This window comes from Melospiza melodia, chromosome 4, assembly GCF_035770615.1.
Source record: "Melospiza melodia melodia isolate bMelMel2 chromosome 4, bMelMel2.pri, whole genome shotgun sequence".
Classification (NCBI taxonomy): domain Eukaryota; kingdom Metazoa; phylum Chordata; class Aves; order Passeriformes; family Passerellidae; genus Melospiza; species Melospiza melodia.
In genome coordinates, this window is record NC_086197.1 from 78,968,808 (window position 1) to 78,978,807 (window position 10,000).

The window sequence follows — 10,000 nt, forward strand, 5'->3', positions numbered from 1 at the left end:
AACACATGGTGTTGTGGTTTAATTCCAACAACACGGTGCTGGTTGAAGTCTCTCTTCCACGGGAAATGAGAAAGGAGAATCTGTCCTCTTCACAGAGAAGCCTGGTTTTACCTGAGCTCTGGAAATCTTTTGCCATACCTCAGAACAAGGCAGAAGTACAGGAAATCAATATTATCTCTCATTAAACTGAAAAGTTTTTCACCACACTGGCTCAGTTCTTTTCCTCAGGTAGTATGAAAATCTAAAGTTGGAACGTGGTCTGGATTGTTAAATGTATCTATTTTTCAGAGGTAAAGAATAAATAAACTTAGAGAAACACAATGCTCATCTCTAGCACAGAATAAGGAGAAGTGACTGAGATATGTGCCTTTCATAGGAGCTATGACATGCCTGCTATGCAATCCCAAGCAAGCATAACTAACCATAGTGGCTGCTAATGAAGAGACTTTCTAACTGTGAGCAAGATAAAAGTAACAGTGTTATTTCTTTTGTGTTGTAGTGAAAAATCAAACCAGTGTTCTTAACAAACTGTTAGGAACTTGTCCTCCTCGATCCTCCTAGAATTGGTAGATGCCTTCATCCTCAGGTCTGTTATTTTATTTAGTCACAAATACTTGAACATGAGATATCCAGCCTGGATTCTTTAAAGGCACTAACTGCCATAACATCTTTGAGCCACTGGCACTAGAATTAACCCAGCTAAATTTGCAGTACAACTTCCATTGCTTATCTACTTGAAAGGGAAGTTTTTAAAAGAAACTGAGAATTATTAAACTAAGTGACATGGTGACCTTTAGGGCTTTTTGCCTTCACCCCACACCCCCCCCCCAAACTGTAGTTGTGGGGAAGCACTGTAATGTGATGTGTGATGTAATGAAATGTTATGTAACAATGTAATTAAATAATTATCCATTGTATAAAACTTGATATTCATCCCTCTTTTCTTGAGAGGTGAGGTAATGCTTTCCATTCTTTTTGAAACTAACTCACAAGTATGAATGACTGAATTACTTTCTCTACGTCAAGGTATTTAGACATCATGTCTGGCACAAGCAAACCCTATTTTCCCAGGGTCAAACTCTGGTTTGAGTCCATAGAAAAAATTAAGTTTTCCTCATTTGACAGAATCAGTACACAACTAGTAGCTGCATTATTCAGACTTGATATTCACTTTCAGATTTCAGCCTAAATGCACACACACAAGAGAATAATTCCATAAAAGTGTTGATTGAGAATTTTTGGACACAAAATATGTTCTAGCAGTCCACAGCTGATTAAAAAACCCCCCAGCTGTAACTCAAATAGATCATTTTGTGGCTTGAATTGAGCATTTTTCATCCCTTTATTCAGCATGTAGCATGCAGATTAATGGATATGCTTCAGTAACTTTGACAGTACGTGTTCACTGAACAATTGGACCACCAAACAAGGGCTTCTTTAGTCTATTCTCACATCAATGAGATACTCAAAAGAGTTCCAGATTACTCCTTTCTCCAGTTCTACTCACAAGAGTTTGCCCTGAGTTATAGACATTTATCTGACATGACTGATAAATGTGGACAATTATTCTCCCTCTCTCTAGAGATCCACTTTGGCCCCTGCAACTGTAGATCAATTGAATAATATTATAAGACACAGTGTGCATGGACAGCTAGAAGAATCAATGTAGCAAAAGAGCTTTCAAAGCTCTTCAGTCAGCTGGAAGTAGAGTGTAGAGCTAGCATTACTTTCAGTTAGGGAAGTATCTACGTTTGTCAGTACAAGCTTAGGCTTTGATTTCCATAATTGCATACATAAAACTACATTCATGCAAAGTGTATGAACAACTGCTACTGTAATTGCACACACAGGCAGATTACCTACCCACTTCTTTGCTCCTGCAGCTTCTGCATATATTTGGCAGTTATGGCCATTTGGTAGGCAGTTTTGGAAATCTGGCACACATTGCAATTATTCAAGCAGTAAGTCCTACCACTGAAGAACCAGAAGCATAATCTCATCCAGGATAATAAAAGAAAAAGTACCTCTTCCTTTCTGATTCTCATCAGCTGTTAATTGCAACACAAGCAGGACCAAATAGTGAAGGTGGCCCCACGCTACAGAAGTGTTCTAAGAAGGATCTCAAAACTAAAGACAGAAAGGAGAATCTGAAGGGTTTCTTAAGCAGCCACAAGATAGCACTGAGCAACTGTCCAACCAAGAAAGCACTCAGCATCTTGAGGGCACAACGGTGCAAAACCTCTAATAATTTCCATATTGTTTGGATTCTGCAGGTGTTAGTTTGGACTCCTGAGATGCTGAAAAACTTTGACACTCTATTCACTGTAAACAGAAGTTGAATTTTAGGGGGTACTGTTGAGATTTGGTGCTTCCTTACCATATATAGCACAACTTGAAATAGAAAACTCCTTATTGGTTTAATGCTGGAGGGTGACCACTGTGTTTAAATGTAGCACAAAGGCAGGGGTTATTTGGAAGAGTTATCACCTACTATTATTTCATCCTCAGGCAGTAAATTTGGGGGCGCACATTTTGTGGTGAATGTGCTTTCATAAATATACCTGTAAGGGAGAAAAATCAACCTGTATCCAGTGTATGATACATCTAGTCCTTTTGATAGGAGTTAATTTGAAGTTGTTAATTTTCAATTTAAGGATTTATTGACAATCTTCTCAAACCTTCTCTGCCTTTTTCCAAGAATTCTCAAAAAATTGCTAGATGTATAGACCTATAAGGAGCTCATCATCCCTCATATACCAGGTGAAAGTTGTTCTTTCCACGGGTGCACTCTTTGTGGAAGCTCCTTTAGTCCTGGTGAAGCTCTGTCACCCTGAAGTTTTCATCCATACAGGGAATATAGATTTGGATCTGTCATAGTAAGATGCACATAAGTCCTTCCTGAATGTGTATTCTAATGCTTTAGTATCCTGGTATTTGCAGAAATGAATGTAACCGACTCCAAATTATAGCATAAATCATATGTGAAGATTAGCAAACAGGTTCCATCATTATTGTTATTACTATTATTTAATTGGTTTTTAATTACTGGTAGTCCTAGTATAAGTTGGAAGGATAAAGCACGAAAGACAGAATTTACAGAAAATCTCTGTAACGGAGAAGGTCTACATTATTTACTCTGTATGTCCTCTGAACTTCATAAACAGAGGCTGCTTCAGGGGGCAGGGGTGTGTTCATGGGGAGCAGTGACTGTAACAGAGCCCACTGCTGCCCACTACCCCATTTGACATGGTGTGTTTTTTACTGTGGCACCTGCTAATCAAGCTGCACAAACTTTGTGCTTTCCTGTGTTTAATTAAGAAAGGTATCCTAAATCCATAAAATGTATTTACAGTAATGTCCAGCTAGTTGAAGATATATCTCATTTTCCTTCAGGAGGAGTTAAATAGAAGATGAATTCAATGAAAGGATGAGGGCTTTTAAATAAATAAATTGATGTGAGTGAACTGATATTCTCTATTAGTTCAAAGGGACGTGGTCTCTTTTCCAGCCATTGTATATTTAATTTAAAGACCTTAGATTAAAAACCTTTTCTACAAATATTTGCAGAACTGAAACCAATGTCCTTAAAAAATGAATTTTAACAAAAATATTTTTAGATCACCATAACACTTAGGACTTTTAGCATCTTGATTCTTCATTTTTCCTACATTTCAAAGCTTCCCACTGAGCATGGGAAAAGTTTAGAGCTCTATTTTTCAGAGGTATCTAGAAACTAGAATGAGAACTAGTCGAAGAATGACAGCTCAGTGCCTGAGAGTCCCAGAACACAGAATCACACATTCCTAGAGATGGGAGGCACCCATGAGGATCATTGCTCCCAAATCCTGCCTCCACAAAGGGCAACCTAAAAGTTAAAACACATAAAAAAATATAAACCATGAAGCTGAGCATCATTCGAACACTTTTTGAACACCAACTGGAGCCTTCGGACCATGACCAAGCTCTTCAAGAGCTTGTTCCAGTCTTTGACCACCCTCTCAGTGAAGAACTTTTTCATAACATCCACTTTAAATTTCCCCTTATGTAGCTTTAATGCATTCCATCACTGGACCCCAGAAAAAAAGAGATCAATTCCTCCCTCTCTGCTCCCCCTCATGAGGAGGTTTTATTCAGCTACGAGATCACTCTGCACCCTCCTCTTCTCTGAGCTGAATAAACAAAATAGCCTCATCTGCTCCTCATAAGTCATGCCCTCTAGTCCCTTTGGCATCTTTTTTGCCCTCCTTTGGGCTTATTATAATGTATTATGCTGTCCAAAAGAGTGCAGAGCACTTGAGGTGATGCTGAGCCTAGTGAGACAGTCTCTCTTTTCCTGCTGTTAAGGATGCTGTGCTTGACACACCCCAGGGTACCACATGCCCTGCTGATCCCAAGGGCATGCTGTTCCCTCGTAAGAACTGATCACCAACCACACAGTTGCTGTGGGATTTCAGGAACTTAAATACTTGTCTGGATGTCCAAGGATGTGGAGAAAGCCCTTGGTCTCAGCCTCAGCCACTCCCTGTCTCTGGGGGGCCAGTGTGCTCATACAACTTTCCCTGTCCCATGCACCTTCTGGTGCCCGTCACTGTCCAGGACGAATCGGGACCAAGAGGACTGGTAAGTAGCAATAGGAGAGAGCCCTGATAATTAAGGAACCTTCATTATAACTGGCACCAGACCTTCTGGAAGAGAACAAGCCTCATCAAGTTATCCTGCAGCTTGAATCTTGGAGTGTGACCATCATTCCTGTATAGAGTGCTCTCAGCACACTGTGCTGGGTGGAAAACAAGCTCCTACTGGTTTTATTTCATGTTAGATTAGCTATTTAAAAAGCATTCCAGTTCTGAATTGTAAAAAGTGAAGGTATGATAGCACAGGAAGTTTTCATGGATAGCTCTTAGGTTAATAAGCGCATTCCCCTGTAATAAGAACTTCTTATGTAAGCAACACGTGGGGAGTTAGACTGTCATCAAAATCTGTAAGCTGTGTAAAACTCTGAATGTCACCGTCCTGCATTTCCATTTGTAAAATAACTTTTCCTGGACCTTTTGCAGAAGTGTGTTCATTCACAGATTAGAGTCTAACCATATAATGTTTCTTTGCTTTGCATTAAAAAGATTCTCTTTGTGGAGGATCTTCAATGGTTAATTTCTGAAATTATTAGTTATGTGGCAAATATTTTTGAGTGCACTGCAGAATCATAGTCAAGACTTCTTGTTCAAAAAACAAAGAAACATGTCAGTGATTCTTATATTCTCATATTCTCTCTTGGACCTATATCAGCATTTAGTAAACCTTTATTGTTCTGCTATGAGTACACATAAAAATGCCCACGGCAGTCTCACATACTTTTTCCTACAAACTATTAACATAAAAATATATCTTATTCATTAATCAAATTTGTGTAGTAGTTGTTTTCATCTTTAGAGAATGATACAATGAGGCAAGGAGAAGTTAAGTGATTTATTTACAGATTTGTTATGGAGAAGTGAAACGATAGAATTTGGAAATGTATACCATAATTACCCATCTACTGTTCTAGATGAAAAAAACACAGCAGAAAATGAACACTCAGTACTTTGGAAAAAAAACCCCCATCTGAACACATTCATTTACCGAATGTGTCCAAGGCTAAACATGCCAATATAATTTTATAGCAAAAAACATGATATTTAAAATGTAGGAAAGAAAACATACTGGAATAGTTTTCTGCAAAAGGAAAGAAAAAGATTTTGAACTGTTATGCCATTTCCCAGTTTTCAAAGGTTCTACATTAAATGAAAAACCTCACTCAGTATCTCCTGCATTTGCCAGTTTCTGGTGTTAATTATCTTTTGTTTGCCCTTGATAATCCTGAGGTTGGTATGCAGATAATGAAGCCTGCAGATTCATCTCAAAGTGTAAAAAACAATGGCATTGTCAATTCTGCATCACAACACTTTATAAATTATGAATGCTATCCACATTAAGGAGAATGCTAGACTTTTAAAATTACTTCCATGAATAGATTAAATTACAAGTATTATTACATTTCATTTTATTAAGTGCATCTTAGTAGTTATTAGGGCAAATGAACATGTTCTCTCAATTACATAATAACATTAGAACTAAGAATTATGCATTGACACTCCCAAATGCATTATGTGGCATTGTATATTAATCATCCCAAACAATATTTTCAGTTTATATAAAGACAATTATTAGCTATTGAAAAATAACCATCTTATTGATTAATTGAAATTCAGCTCAAGGAATTGTTTTCTATATAAAAGCTTTGATTCTTTTCCAGATAGTTGAATAATTTCTAGCTCTTATTTTTTTCTAGAAAAAAAAAGTAGGAGTCTTTTAATTACTTGCTTTTATTAATGTAATTGCAATAAGAAAAAGTTTATAATACATTTCATTTTAAAATATCCTGCACAAGACAATGTAGCACACATTCAGTGTACACCAAAAAATTTAAGAGAACATATGTTTTTTTTTTTTTATCGTTCAGTAAATTGTAATTATTTACATGATGTGTGTTTTAAGCTACATTTTAATTCTCTCAAAGTCTTGTGGTCAGACAGGCAGATTATCATGCTGCCTTTTATTCAAAGTAAAAAAATTCATGTAAGTAGATTAATATTGTTTGGGGCATTGCCTAAGAAGAATAAGAAAAGCACCTGACACTATCACACCGACCTGAGTGGCAACTTTTGAACTCAGTGAAGAGAGAGCAGGATTGAGTCTTTGCACTGACGTGCAGCAGCCAGGCATTTCAGACACCTGCAGAGCAATTGATAACACCAATACTTCCAGATACTTTTTCAGTATCCAATTCTTATTTGGCTGTCATATATGCATTGATTGCAATCCTTGTAAATTAATTTCCTTTATATAAGTTGTCTAGATAGCTGTGTCCCATTGTTTCCAGTATTTCTAATACTTTGCATTAATTAGATTTGGCAATGCACACACTGATGTACTGTTATTTACTTTAACATAACTAGAAAATTTTTCAGGATAATTACTTAAGGGATAATAATTCAATCATTAAAAAGCAATTTTTACAGTGTCAGCAATTTTTCTTTAGACAAGGAAGAGTTTGTTCTCATTTATTGTATTTTTCTATTTTGATTTGAATTTGAGTTTACACATGCTGTCAATATCATTGCCAGATTTTGCTACTTTACAAAACATCGGTACGTGCTGGACTAATATTTCAGGGGACAGTTATTGACTCATCAGTAAAGTAACAAAAATAAACAAGAAACTACTCTGGCATAATTCATACCAGGTACAGATTATAGATAAATCAGCTTTGTAAGTGAGTTCAAATCACTCTCTATTTGTTTGTCTAAATGCTAACACATGCCTTCTTTATCATATGAGTCTTGAACACACCATATGATCAGCTGGATTCAGCAAGAATAGCATATAAATGTGCAATATTACATACTCTCAAGGAATACTAAAAAGTGTATTTTAATTTTATATAGTTTTGCATGGAAACTCTGTCTCAGAATTTAAATGTCCTTTGTGCTGCTTAAAAACTTTCTCCTCTCATATTCTGCTCTTATGCTTCCTACCAGCTGGGGTAGAATTTATGAATACAACACAAAGAAAGCCTATGGAAATGTCTCTTACAGTCAACATGTAGAATCAGCAAATGTTCTAATTGGTCATTTCATGGGAGCAAGTAGTCACTGTAATTAAACATTATTTATATTAGCAATGTATTGGGTAACATGAAATGACTTGGTGATCCTTCTGGCCTAATGTTATTAACTAAACAAAGTAAGCTAGACTCTTTATCTTTGTTACATTGGATTAAAAATGACTGGAACTAACACATGTGCGGTTGACAAAATAACTAGCCTTCTTAGTTCTAATTAGTACTCAATTAAATTGTATCAGCAGCAGTGTCAGACTTACAGCTACATTAAATTGTCTTTGAATCTGTCTGATTCCTTTAGTTCTCCCTTGTGCCAGTAAGGAAGTTTCAGACATGAAAGTGTTAACAGCAGCTTTGAAATTACTCCTATTTAAGAAGAAAAATCATATTACTTTCTTAATCTTTCTAATTCTATTCTCATAAGATGATCTTGGATTTGTTCCTTTAGCACAGACTCTTTAGTGCAGTCCTGATTTCTGTATTAATGAATTGAGAAGATGACATCAGGCTCTTAGGTAAGTGCTATAAACTCAGTCATATGATTTTTATAGTAAGATATCCTGTATAAAAAATCCCCAATATTTTTTTCCTTTCTTACATTGATGTTTCTTTGAAAAGTAATAGTGGGATGTTATGTAGGTGGCACACAAAAGACCATGTAGTAGTTTGTAATTTACCTTTTGATCATCACAAGAAAAATTTCTACTGGGAAATGAAAGCCAAACATAATTCACTAAAATTACACTGAATGCCCTCTAATCAATACAGATAAATCTAGAGTTTGTTGTTAAATCGATCCTCTCCTTTATAGAGATATACTGTCTTGATTGTTTTAGGGATAATTATTTCACAGGGAATTTTTACAATGATTAGTAGAAACGAGACAACAGTAAACTTGACTCGGAGCCATTGAATTACTGTGCTGCAGAGTGCATTTGTCTCTTCTACTTTGAAGCTTACTGACATCAATACTGATTTATATCATTTCATGTGATGATGTTTTCCTAAGAGAAATGAAGTGAAGTTGATTTCATTTCAGGAATGAACAGCTTTGGTGTTTGTTTTTCTTTTATAAAATTGTCAGCTCTTGCCAATATAAATACTCACTGATGCAGACTTTCCCTTCCTGCTTTTATCACTTAGGCTGATTCCTTGACATACATCATATTGAAAAAGTCCAGATAAACTTTGGAGAAATAAAAAAAAATGTTTAGACTAGAAAGACATAGGTTGAACTAAAGGATTACTTAAAATGGTGTTAACTGAACTATTTCTATACATATGAAAATGCAATTTAAATATCAGGGATTTAAAAAGTCAGAAGTTTTCTGCTTCAGTTTCCATTTGTAAATGAAGATCTTAGTAAGTCTGCATGATTTTAACAGCTCACATACCATAAGTCAATACAACATTTTAAAAGATAAAGAAAGAGGGAAAGGAAGACACAGAGGGATGAGTTTCAGTGGATGAAGTAGATGTAATTGCTTGCAGTGTTCTATCGAAGCAAAATTGAATTGCGATACATTACTCAGAAAAAGCAGACTTATGTAGCATTTTGATTAACATAATAAAGTACATATTCTATGTGTGAATGAATAAAGGAAAGTAGGCATAAAGCTTGAACTTTTGCATAATGTATTCTGTCATCTAAACTTTTCATTAGTAAGAATATGGTGAAATATATAATTCAGGGAACATCCCAACTAGAGTGTCTTTTAATACAAGCAGTCTAATTGGCAATAGTTACAACTGTGCAAAATGAAATAATTCTCTAATGAATAACATGATAAAAAAGTGTTTGTTTTCCCCTTAAATAGTCATTAAATTTAAATGTCTCATGCAAGGAATCTCTTCAATTTAACATTAATTTTGATAGTATGTGTTTTTAAATGACTGCTTAATATTAATTCTATCACCTTTTCAAGGAAAAAGGAAATAAAACTTTTAGTATTTATAAGAGGAAAGTGTATTCTCTAATTGGTTATTATCTAAATGTTACAAAAATAGAAATCTAGTTCAAATGATCATTTCAGAAATGTATAATTTACGGCGCTTACTATATAGCTTTCACTAAAAAACTACAAATACACTCTAAAAACTGTTCTGAGAAACAAGGAAGAAATATTTGTTGAAATACACTTAATGCTACATTCTTAAAATAGGAAAGTCCAGCTTTAATTTCTTAGGTATCTGGTACTTACTTATATCCTTAGATCGTGTTTTTTAACTATGAAGAAATTAATATTTTTGATAATCAATATGCAAAATCTATTTACCTTACTCTGTAGAATAAGGCATTTCTCATAGCAATAATTCAACTTTAATCTGAAGGGCTAAATT

At 35.2% G+C, this 10,000-nt stretch overlaps 1 long non-coding RNA gene across 1 annotated transcript in view; it reads left to right on the plus strand.

The window, feature by feature from the left end:
• The window catches only part of LOC134418095 (uncharacterized), an 18,303-nt gene that overhangs the window by 5,708 nt on the left and 2,595 nt on the right, over positions 1-10,000 (plus strand). The window contains exon 2 of the long non-coding RNA XR_010027691.1: positions 8,109-8,175. This is a non-coding gene — a long non-coding RNA (uncharacterized LOC134418095). The remainder of the gene's footprint in view (positions 1-8,108; positions 8,176-10,000) is intronic.